At 44.0% G+C, this 10,539-nt stretch overlaps 1 pseudogene; it reads left to right on the plus strand.

Moving 5' to 3' along the window:
- Positions 1-8,838: 8,838 nt before the first annotated feature.
- On the plus strand, positions 8,839-9,615 carry LOC118664192 (annotated as a pseudogene).
- The last annotated feature ends 924 nt before the right edge of the window (positions 9,616-10,539 follow it).

Here is a 10,539-nt window from a genome sequence, read left to right on the forward strand (position 1 = left end):
AACTCACCTATCCCAGAGGGTTGTCCCATTGCAAATTCCAGCAGGGAACTCCTTTTCCAGGTGTGATGGGGCTTGGCGTTCTCGCAGCATAGCACACTGATCCACCGTGAGAGTCAAGGCAGTGGCTGTCTCCCATGACACCCCTGTCTTTACAATGTTGGGTGTCTTGGCAGAGGTCCACAGCCTGGCATATGGGGCTTCAAATATATTTGAGCCAGGGAAAATACTTTAAAAAAATCATTTTTTTTCTTTTTAAATATATTTTTATTGATTTCAGAGAGGAAGGGAGAGGGAGAGAGAGATAGAAACATCAATGATAAGAGAGAATCATTGATTGGCTGCCTCCTGCACGCACCCTACTGGGGATCAAGCCCGAAACCTGGGCATGTGCCCTTGACTGGAATCGAACCCGGGACCCTTCAGTCCGCAGGCTGACGTTCTATCCACTGAGCCAAACCAGCTAGGGCGGGGAAAATACTTTAGTCCACCTGGCCAAGGTGGTTTTACTTGTTAGTAATTTAATCTGCTGCTTTAATATTTCATTTTCTTTGCCACTAACCCTGCTGCTTGCGGTTATAGAGGAAATGGAACCTCCATTCAATGCCATGTTCTTTTTCCCAATCTTGTGTATCATGACCTTTGAAATGTGGTCCCTGATCATTGTCTAGTTGGCAAGGGTAGCTGTACATGGCAATCAACTTCTCTCATCCCCCAGTGGTGGTGGCCCAGTTTGTGAGGCGACAGAGGAAAACTTGGTTAGGCTAGATGCGGTGTCCACACAAACCAGGGCACATTTAGAACCTCACTTGAAGGGAAGGGGCCCGTGTAATCAACTTGCCAATCCCTCACAAGTCGGGAACTCTTGTGAGGCCCAGACTTCTTCGGTAGTCGTCTTGGGTGTTGTTTAGAACACATGAGATCTGCTGTTATTGCATTAACCAAGTTCCTGTATTTCAAGGGCAATCTGACATTCTTGGCAATACGCCAAACACCGAGATGCTACAGTGGCCACTCTTCCTAGGCATCCATTCCCATGTCTCTCCTGAAGTGTCAGTTGCTAGTGCTCATACCTGAGTGAGTGTGTCAGCTTCCTGCTTGCTGGAGGCTACCAGCACCTATGAGCCAGGATGTGGAAAACCGTGAGGACTGCCTCAGGCTCTTGCAGACAAACTCCACTGTCTTTCCGCATACCCTGCCCCTCCCTGCAAGGCCTTAGTCATGATCATCCACCCCTTAGCTCCCCATTTTCCAAGCCATAGCATTAATCCCTGTAGAACAGCCCACTGTCAGAGCAAAGGGTTAACAGAGAGGGCTCCCGGCCAAATGACTCCCAAAAACTTTATGGTGGCGCCTGGGTCTTGAATTTTTTGTGAGTTCATTTCTCACCCTCTCCCTCACAGATGCTCCAGCAAGGCCTGTACAGTGTCCTGCAGCAGAGGCACGTCTTTGTATGTTAATGCTATCGACAATTTTCCTGTACTTATACTGACATATCTTTTACCTCCATTTTATTTATTTATTTATTTATTTATTTTTTAAAATTTTCTTTATTGATTAAGGTATTACATATGTGTCCTTATCCCTCTATTGCCCCCCCCCCCATACCCTCACCCCCCTGGTGTCTATGCCCTTTGGTTAGGCTTATATGCATGCATACAAGTCCTTTGGTTGATCTCTCCCCCTGACCCCCACCCTCTCCTACCTTCCCTCTGAGGTTTGATGGTCTGATCGATGCTTCTCTGTCTCTGGATCTGTTTTTGTTCATCAGTTTATATTGTTCATTATATTCCACAAATGAGTGAGGTCATGTGATATTTCTCTTTCTCTGACTGACTTATTTCGCTTAGCATAATGCTCTCCAGGCCCATCCATCCAAGGGAGTTCCTTCCTTTTTACAGCAGCGTAGTATTCCATTGTGTAGAGGTACCTTACCTCCATTTTAAAAAAACAAAAATGACATCATGTTATACAAACTGCTTGCAGCTTGTGTTTTTTACACTCAACGATATGTAAAGGACATCGTTTCAGGCCAATATATAGAGATCCATTTAATTCCTTTTAGGAGAGAAGGGGGGTCCTAATATATGGTGACCAGAGAAAGATTTGACTTTGGGTGGTGGGCACATAGTGCAATATACAGATCTTATAACATAGAAACCCACACCTGAAACCTATATGATCATGTTGACCAATGTCACCCCACACCTTTAATAAAATATAATTCCTTTTAATGCCTGCGTAATAGTCTGCTGTATGGTTGTATCATTTATTTATTTAATCAGTCACCTATTGATGGATATTTAGGTTGATACCAGACTTATGTAGCTACAATGCTGCAATACACATTCTTAAACTTTTCTGCTGTTCTTTTCTTGGTAGGACAGACTCCTAAAAGCAGTATTGCGGGGTCATAGCAGATGCGTGCTTTTAATATTATTAGATGCTGTCACAGTAGCTTCCAGTAGATTTATATCACTTCCACTTCCACCAATAGTGTATAGAATGTCTGTTTTCACACACGATTGACATTAGCAATCATTTTAGTGTTTGTTGAAGGAATAGTCTTAAGTTCCTCAAACTGAATGTGGCAGAAATTGGATTGGTTCCCTCAGTGTCCAGTCCAACTGCCTTCTGGTATGTTTTCCTGTACTGGAGGCTGGAAAACCAAATCATATTCTCAGGCTTGTTTCTAGGGAGCGTCCACAGGCAGATGCACTCTTGCAAGACTTGAGTTTGGAACTGAGTGGAGGAGGGAGGGGGGGCAGGACAGCAGGCAACCAGGTGTGCTGATGTGAACTGCGGTGGAGATGGCAGGGTTCTGGAGCCGTCCGCCTTAAGAGGGGCCTTCCGACGGTGGCAGGGCCGCAGCTTCACTCCTGGGAGCTCAGCCTGGAGTCTTTTCTTCAGCACTGGCAATGATTCTTCAGGGTAGGCGATTGCGTACCCTGAAGTCAATATTTTTGTGCTTTCACTATCCAGAGTGGGTCCTCTGAGCTTGTTTCCTATTATGTTCAGTTGTGTGACACTGGCCCACCCTCGTTATTTGTGAAAAGGAGATAATAATCCCGACCTATGGAGATGTTGTGAGGGTTAAGTGGAATGATGCATTTAGTGACCGACTCACTCTTAGCTCCACAGGCTCATGGCCGCGGGGCCTTTCTCTCTTCCTCCTCTGTAGGCTCACTCACCCTGCAAGACCCACTTAAACGCCGTCTCCTCATACCGCCGGGAAGGCAGAATTGCTGCTGGGCTCCCACTATCCTATTTCTTTCCTTTTACAGGTCACAACATGCTGTGCTGCTATTTTTCCTATGTGTGTTTGTCTCCCCAACTAGCTTTTGAGTTCTCTGAAGGCAGGGGTATGAATGACTTACCTGTATTTCCAGGGCCTGACACAGAGCAGGGAATGAGTGAAATGTGTTGGTTGAACGAATTAACCCTAGCGCAGCCTCACCGAGCTCTTCAGTTTCCCACCCTCGTCACAACAGTAAACTCGTAGTGCCCCATGGGTATGTTAGATTAGTATCACTTGGCCGCAAGGAACAGGAAGCCTTTTAAACTAGCTCAAGCAAAGGCGGGTATATCGGTTAAGCGTCAGGTGCAGGAAACAGAAATCACTCTAGCTACTGTAAGTCAAAAAAGATTTAAAGAGAAATGAGGTCCTTATAATGTTGTTGCAAATATCGGAGGCGTGAGTTGTAGGCTGGACCTCCCGGAATAACTCGCAGAACAACACTGCCCACGTGACCTCTCTAGCACAATCAGGGAGGCGGGGGGAAGCCCTCCAATGTCTGAGGGATGTTTAAGAATACACAACATCTGGCCAGCATGGCTCAGTGGTTGAGCATCGACCTAGAACCAGGAGGTCACAGTTCAACTCCTAGTCAGGGCACATGCCCAGGCTGCAGGTTCAATCCCCAGTGGGGGGCGTGCAGGAGAGACAGCTGATCAATGATTCTTTCTCATCATTGATGTTTCTATCTCTTTCTCCCTCTCCTTCCCTCTCTGAAATCAATAAAAATATATTTTAAAAAATACATGACACAGTGCATCTAGACACCCACAAAGTTAGTGACTGCCCACGGAGATAGTACTGCAAAAAAAAAACCCCAAAACACCCCCATCTCCCTAACTGTTCCCAGCAGCCACAGCTGCAGCAGTCTTCACAAATGCTGAGGCTTCTAATCCTTGGAGCTGCCTTTCCCACCCTCCTGTATTAGCTTTCTATTGCTCAGTAACAAATATCACACTTAGTGGCTGAAAACGACACATGCTTATTATCTCAATTTCTGCGGTTCGGGGTCTGGTCCTTTGCTCAGGGTTTCACAAGGCTACAGTCATGGGGTTAGTGGGTTGCATTCTCATCAGAGGCTGCCAAGCTCCCTCAAGTTGTGGGCAGAATTCATTTTCTTGCAGCTATAGAACTCATGGTGGCATGCTTTTTAAAGGCCAGAAGGAAACACACACACACACACACACACACACACACACTGAATGAATGAATGAATGAATGAATGAATGAATATCAGAAGGGGAGTGAGAGTGAGTTGTGTTGGAGTCTTATATAGACTGAGAGCCACTGAGAACAGTGCCATTCCACAGTAATGAGCTCACTTGGTGCATAGATTTTGGGCTCTACATTCTCTTCTTCAATGAAAAGAATCAGAACTCTTTGGAGAAATGGCTGATTTGAGGGCTGGGCAAAGGATAAGAAGAACCTAGAACAGTGATGGCGAACCTTTGACACACGTGTCAGGGGTGACATGCTAACTCATTTTTTTGGTTGATTTTTCTTTGTTAAATGGTATTTAAATATATAAAATAAATATAAAAAATATAAGTGTTTTACAATGGTTGCAAATATCAAAAAATTTCTATATGTGACACGGCACCAGAGTTAAGTTAGGGTTTTTCAAAATGCTGACTTGCCGAGCTCAAAAGGTTCGCCATCGCTGGCCTAGAACATTGTGGACCAAAAAGCAAGGAAGTGCTCAAAGAATGATGGGGACCTGTCAAAAGGACACTGAATGGCATGGCTATTTTGGAAGCTATTTTGGAATTCTTAGAGTTAAATATACACTCACCCTACAACCCATCCATTTCACACCCAAGGAAAATGAAAACATATACCCACACAAAGACTTGTACCCGAATGATCATAGTAGCTTTATTCATAATAGCCCCAAACTTGCAATTCGATCAATAATTGAATAAACATGTTGTAATATATCTATGTAATGGAATACTACTCAGCAACAAAAAAGGAAGAAGTACTGACTGACACATGAAACGACATGGATGATCTCCAAAATAGTATGCTGCATGAAAGGAACCAGACACAGAAAGTACATACTGTATGGTTCCGTTTATATGAAATTCTAGAACAGGCAAAATTAGCTTAAGGTGACAGTAAGCAGATGATTAATTGCTAGGGGGGTGTGGGGGGAGGGTACTGACTGCAAAGAAGTACAAGGGAACCTCCTGTGTCAGAAGGGGTGACAGTGTTTACAAAAGATAAACATTTGCCATAACTCATCAAGCTAAACACTTAAAGTAGGTATATTTTTATTATGTGTAAATTATACCTCAATAAAGTTGATTTTAAACACCTGAGCAAAAGATATGAACAGACACTTCACAAAAGAGAATATTCAAATGACCACAAACTTGGTCTAATTCAACCGCGTCAGTAATCAATCCCCACATAACCAGCTGAGGGACTGAGATAATAAAGATGGATGATACCAAGTATTGATGGGGATGTGAAATAACTGGAACTCTCATACATTACTGGTAGGAGTGTGTTGACTCAAGTAGTTTGGGAAAAGGTTGGTTTTGCGATGTGAACCCATAATTGAATCCTGTTTAGTCTGTAGCAGGTATTTCTGGTACTTGCTGTCACATTTCCTTAGCCCACCTCCGACTGCGGCCACAATTGTGGGGGACAGTTCCAACTCTCCTCCTGCTGCTAAGCTGTCACCTCAAGTATATACCTAACATTTTTTTTTTAATTCTGCTCTAGGGTCTTCTCTGACATCTGCAAGCAAAGCCACAAAGTCCAGGGGAGTCAACAGCCTTGGGAACACCTTACCAACGAGGGATGGAAGCCAGTGGGTAGAAGAATGCATCTTTCAGGCGGTCTGTTCTGGGAGGCATTCTGTCAGCTTCTCCGAGGTTCTGGCAGAAGCGAGACCCTCAGGAACTCACTCTACATTGACCTTTCCTTTCCCTTGTTTCACGCCCGTTTCCTCGGCTTACTTCCCAGATAAACAACCTGCACCCCAGCGTGTCTCTCAGCCTCTGCTTTGTGGGAAACCTAAACGTAGGCAGTTGGACCGGAAGTCAGCCCAGAGCGAACACCTCAGGAGCGGATTCTAGAATGGAGTCGCTCCCTGACCAGGCGGCAGCAAGGACTCTGTTGGGCAGTTGAGCAGTGACAGCCCCTGATATGCTGAGCTCTTCATCTGTGGGAGACTGGAAGGACAAGTGGGAGGAGCACATTAGATTATGCAGTGGTTCTAGCATAGGAATTCTTAAGCTTTTTAAAAAAAATATTGCCTTCATATGGAGAAAAATTACATTGATAGTATCTCAGGTTTGTGGGGGTGGTGGGCAAAAGGTGTGAAGGTGGTCAAAGGTACAAACTCCCAGTTACAAGACAAACCAGGTGTTGGGGATGTAACGTGTGGCATGGCAACCATAGTTAACAGTACTGTTTTGTATATTTGAAAGCTGCTAAGGGAATAGATCTTAAAAGTTCTCATCACACCCGACCGGTGTGACTCAGTGGTTGAGTGTTGACCCAGAACCAGGAGGTCAGGGTTCAATTCCAGGTCAGGGCACCTACCCGTGTTGCAGGCTGGATTCCCTAGTAGGGGGTGTGCTGTGCAGGAAGCAGCCAATCAATGATTCGCTCATCACTGATGTTTCTTTCTCTCTTCCCTTCTCCTCTCTGAAATAAACATACACACACACACACACACACACACACACACACACACACACACATATATATAAAAGTTCTCGTCATGAGAAAAAAATTGTAACTATATGTGGTGCTGGATATTAACTAAACTTAGGGTGGCAATCATTTTGCATATATACATATATCAGATCATTTGTACACCTAAACTAATCAGTGTGATAATTCAATTATATCCCAATAAAATCAAAGAAAATGAACCACTGAACTGTAAAGTAATGTGCATCCCTAGCCAGAGAGATTAAATGCTAAGAAATAAGATTTTGTCTAATAGGGTTGAACTTTGGAGGCCCCAAACCATTGTGATATTTAAGATGCTTTTTGTCCACTTAAAAACAAGTTTTCACTTCCTTGGGGAGATACCACCCCCACTGAGAATTCATGCTGTAACACTGGAATGGTATGGGGTGATGTCAATTATAATTTCATGGAATTTGCTGGATTTTGTTAACTACCTTAAAAGCCCAGACAAACGAGAATTTCAGGCAGTGTTACCTACCTATCAATTCAGGACATGGTAGGAAATCCAGAGACCTTCGTGGGAGACTTTTTATTTTATTTTTTAAAATATATTTTATTGATTTTTTTGCAGAGAGAAAGGGAGAGGGATAGAGGGTTAGAAACATCGATCAGTTGCTTCCTGCACACCCCCTACTGGGGATGTGCCCACAACCAAGATACATGTCCTTGACCAGAATCAAACCTGGGACGCTTGAGTCTGCAGGCCGATGCTCTATCCACTGAGCCAAACTGGTTAGGGCCTTGGGAGACTTTTTAAAACCCTCTTCCCCTCTGGGAGAGAGCACCGCGTGAAAACCAGGTGAGCATGCCTGCGAGGGGGGCAGAGATCCTTGGACTGGTCTCTTGTGCTAAAGTCATGGTTCTGTGGGTAGGGAGTGGGACCCTGATGCCTGGGATGGAGATGTTGGGGTGGATGCAACTGAGAACCTTGTACCGCTAGCAAGGAGCCCCCTCCCACTTGTTAGCATAGAGTTGGTGTCCTTGATTTGAGACTGTATTAGTTTCTTTTTTTTAAAGATTTTAAAAATATATTTTTATTGATTTCAGAGAGAGAGATAGAAACATCAATGATGACAGAGAATTATTGATCAGCTGCCTTCTGCAGGCCCCCTACTGGGGATCAAGCCCGAAATCCTGGCATGTGCCCTTGACCAGAATTGAACTCGGAACCCTTCAGTCCACAGGCTGATGCTCTATCCACTGAGCAAAACCAGCTAGGGCTGTATTAGTTTCTTATTGCTGCTGTAACAAACTGTCACAAATATAATGGCTTAAAACAACACACATTACTTTATGTACTGTGGTTCAGCCTGCTTTATGTGAGGGGGTTTGTGGATATGTGCATGGGGGTGGGGCTGGCTTTCATTCCCTCCACAGGGCTTGACCCTCTGATCTCACTCTTTACCCCCACTGCCCCCCTGCCTGCTGGGTAGTACATTCAGTGGTCACATCCTCCTGTTTCAGTCAAATACACATGACAGTTCTGTGGTTCAGAAGTCAGAAATGCGTGTCCCTGGGCTAAAATCAAAGTGTCTGCAGAGCTCTGTTTCTTTCTGGAAGCTCCAAAGCTTCTGTTGTCTTGTCTATTCTAGCTTTTGATGCTTTTTGTTTTTTTTTAATTCTAACCCAAGGACATGTTTTATTGATTTTAGAGAGAGAGGGGAATAGGTCAAGAGAGAAACATCAATGTGAGAGAGAAACATTGATTGCTTGCCTCCCATACATGGCCTAACTGGGATGGAATTCAATACCTAGGTATGTGCCCTGACCGGGAATTGAACCCACAACCTTTTTGTTGTATGGGAGGATGTTCCAACCAACTGACCCACCTGCCCATGCTGGAGCTCTTTTTATTCCGTAGCTGTGGCCCTTTTGCTCTGTCTTCAAAGGGTGAGTGGAGTGCTTCTCACATTGAATCACAGCTCACATCTGACCTTTTCTGTAGTTAGCCGACCTCTTCCCCACTCTTCTGCTTTCCTTTGTAAAGATCTTTGTGACTACATTGAATCCGCCTGGATAATCCAGAATAACCTCCCCATCTCAAGATCCGTAATTTAGCACTGGCCGTGGGTCCCAGCCAGCTCGGCGATCCCGCATCACCTCCTCCAAGACCTCACCAGAGTGCCTTCTCAAATGGAACACCCCATGGAAACCATGATGTTCACATTTCACAAAATTGCTGGGGATAAAGGTTACTAAACAAAGGAGGACCTGAGAGTACTCATGGAAAACTCTGGATTTTTGGAAAATCAGAAAGACCTTCTGGCTGTGGACAAAATAACGAAGGACCTGGAGCAGTGCAGAGAGGGCAGAGTGGGCTCCTAGAGCTGCTTTTCCCTAATTGCTGGGCTCACCATGGCGGGCGATGACAATTTTGCAGCACACATGAAGCCGAAGGGGAAGAAGTCGGCAGCACTGAGCAGTTCTCCCACCCTGATAACAGTTCTCCCAGTGGTTGCTTAAGGAATCTCTGCCCCACAGCTTCCCCTTTATAAGTTTCATGAACAGATTGGGAACCTTAGAAAATGTACAAATAAAACCCCATCCTCATTCCACATGAGAAAGAAAAGCCAATTAAAGCCAGATAAGCTTTTGATTTTTATATTGATTGTATCCTCAATAAACACATTTCTTTTTTAGTTCCTTAAAAAATTTTCTTAATTTAATGACACCGTCAAGGTCCCCTTTGTCATGGAAGGTAACATATTTATAGGTTCTGGGGATTAGAATGTGAATATTTTTAGGGAGCCATTATTCTGTCCGCCACAGAGACCATACAAAACGTTTAGGTTAGGATTAATTTACTGAGTTATGATTTTGGGTTAAGTTACTTAACTCCTCTGTGCCTCAGTTTTTTCATAGATAAAATGGCTGGATAACAGTCTATTTCAAAGGGTTGTTAGAGGCCTAAAGGAGATAATGCTTAGAACAGTATCTGACACATAGTAAGCACTATGTTAGTATTTGTTTGATACATTTTTAACTTTGCTTCTATAACTATGTGTCAGGCACCATTCTAGATACTGGGGATATGGAGTGTATGAGTAGGAACAGGACTTGATCTCAAGGAGCTCAGGGAGTCAGACACACAAATACAGTTACTACACAGTAAAAGGCATGGAAGTACTACAGGATTACAACATTGTGACGGCTCAGGGAAATTTAAGAAATATTAGTTGAATGAATAAAATGAACATGACGTTCAAACTGGGCTTTGTAGAATGAGTAGGTATTGGCCAATGAGATAAAGAGAGAAGGGCTCAGAGCCAAGAAAATGTGTGTTCAAAGAACATTAAGTAGCATTTTGTGTAGCTGGAACAAAAGATAAAAGCTAGAAAGGCTGATGTAAGCACCAAGGTTGAACAGTGTCAAGTTAAGGAGTTTGGACTTTATCCTGAAAGCAACAAAGGCCTTCCAGAGAGTTTAAACAGGGGAGGACATCATCAGATTTATGGTTTCAAAAGGCTACCCTGGTCACCAGTAAGAATGGATTGAATTTAGAGATAGAAGGCTGGCCCAGTTGTCCAGGCGATGGT

Source organism: Myotis myotis, unplaced genomic scaffold, assembly GCF_014108235.1.
Source record: "Myotis myotis isolate mMyoMyo1 unplaced genomic scaffold, mMyoMyo1.p scaffold_m19_p_10, whole genome shotgun sequence".
NCBI lineage: Eukaryota > Metazoa > Chordata > Mammalia > Chiroptera > Vespertilionidae > Myotis > Myotis myotis.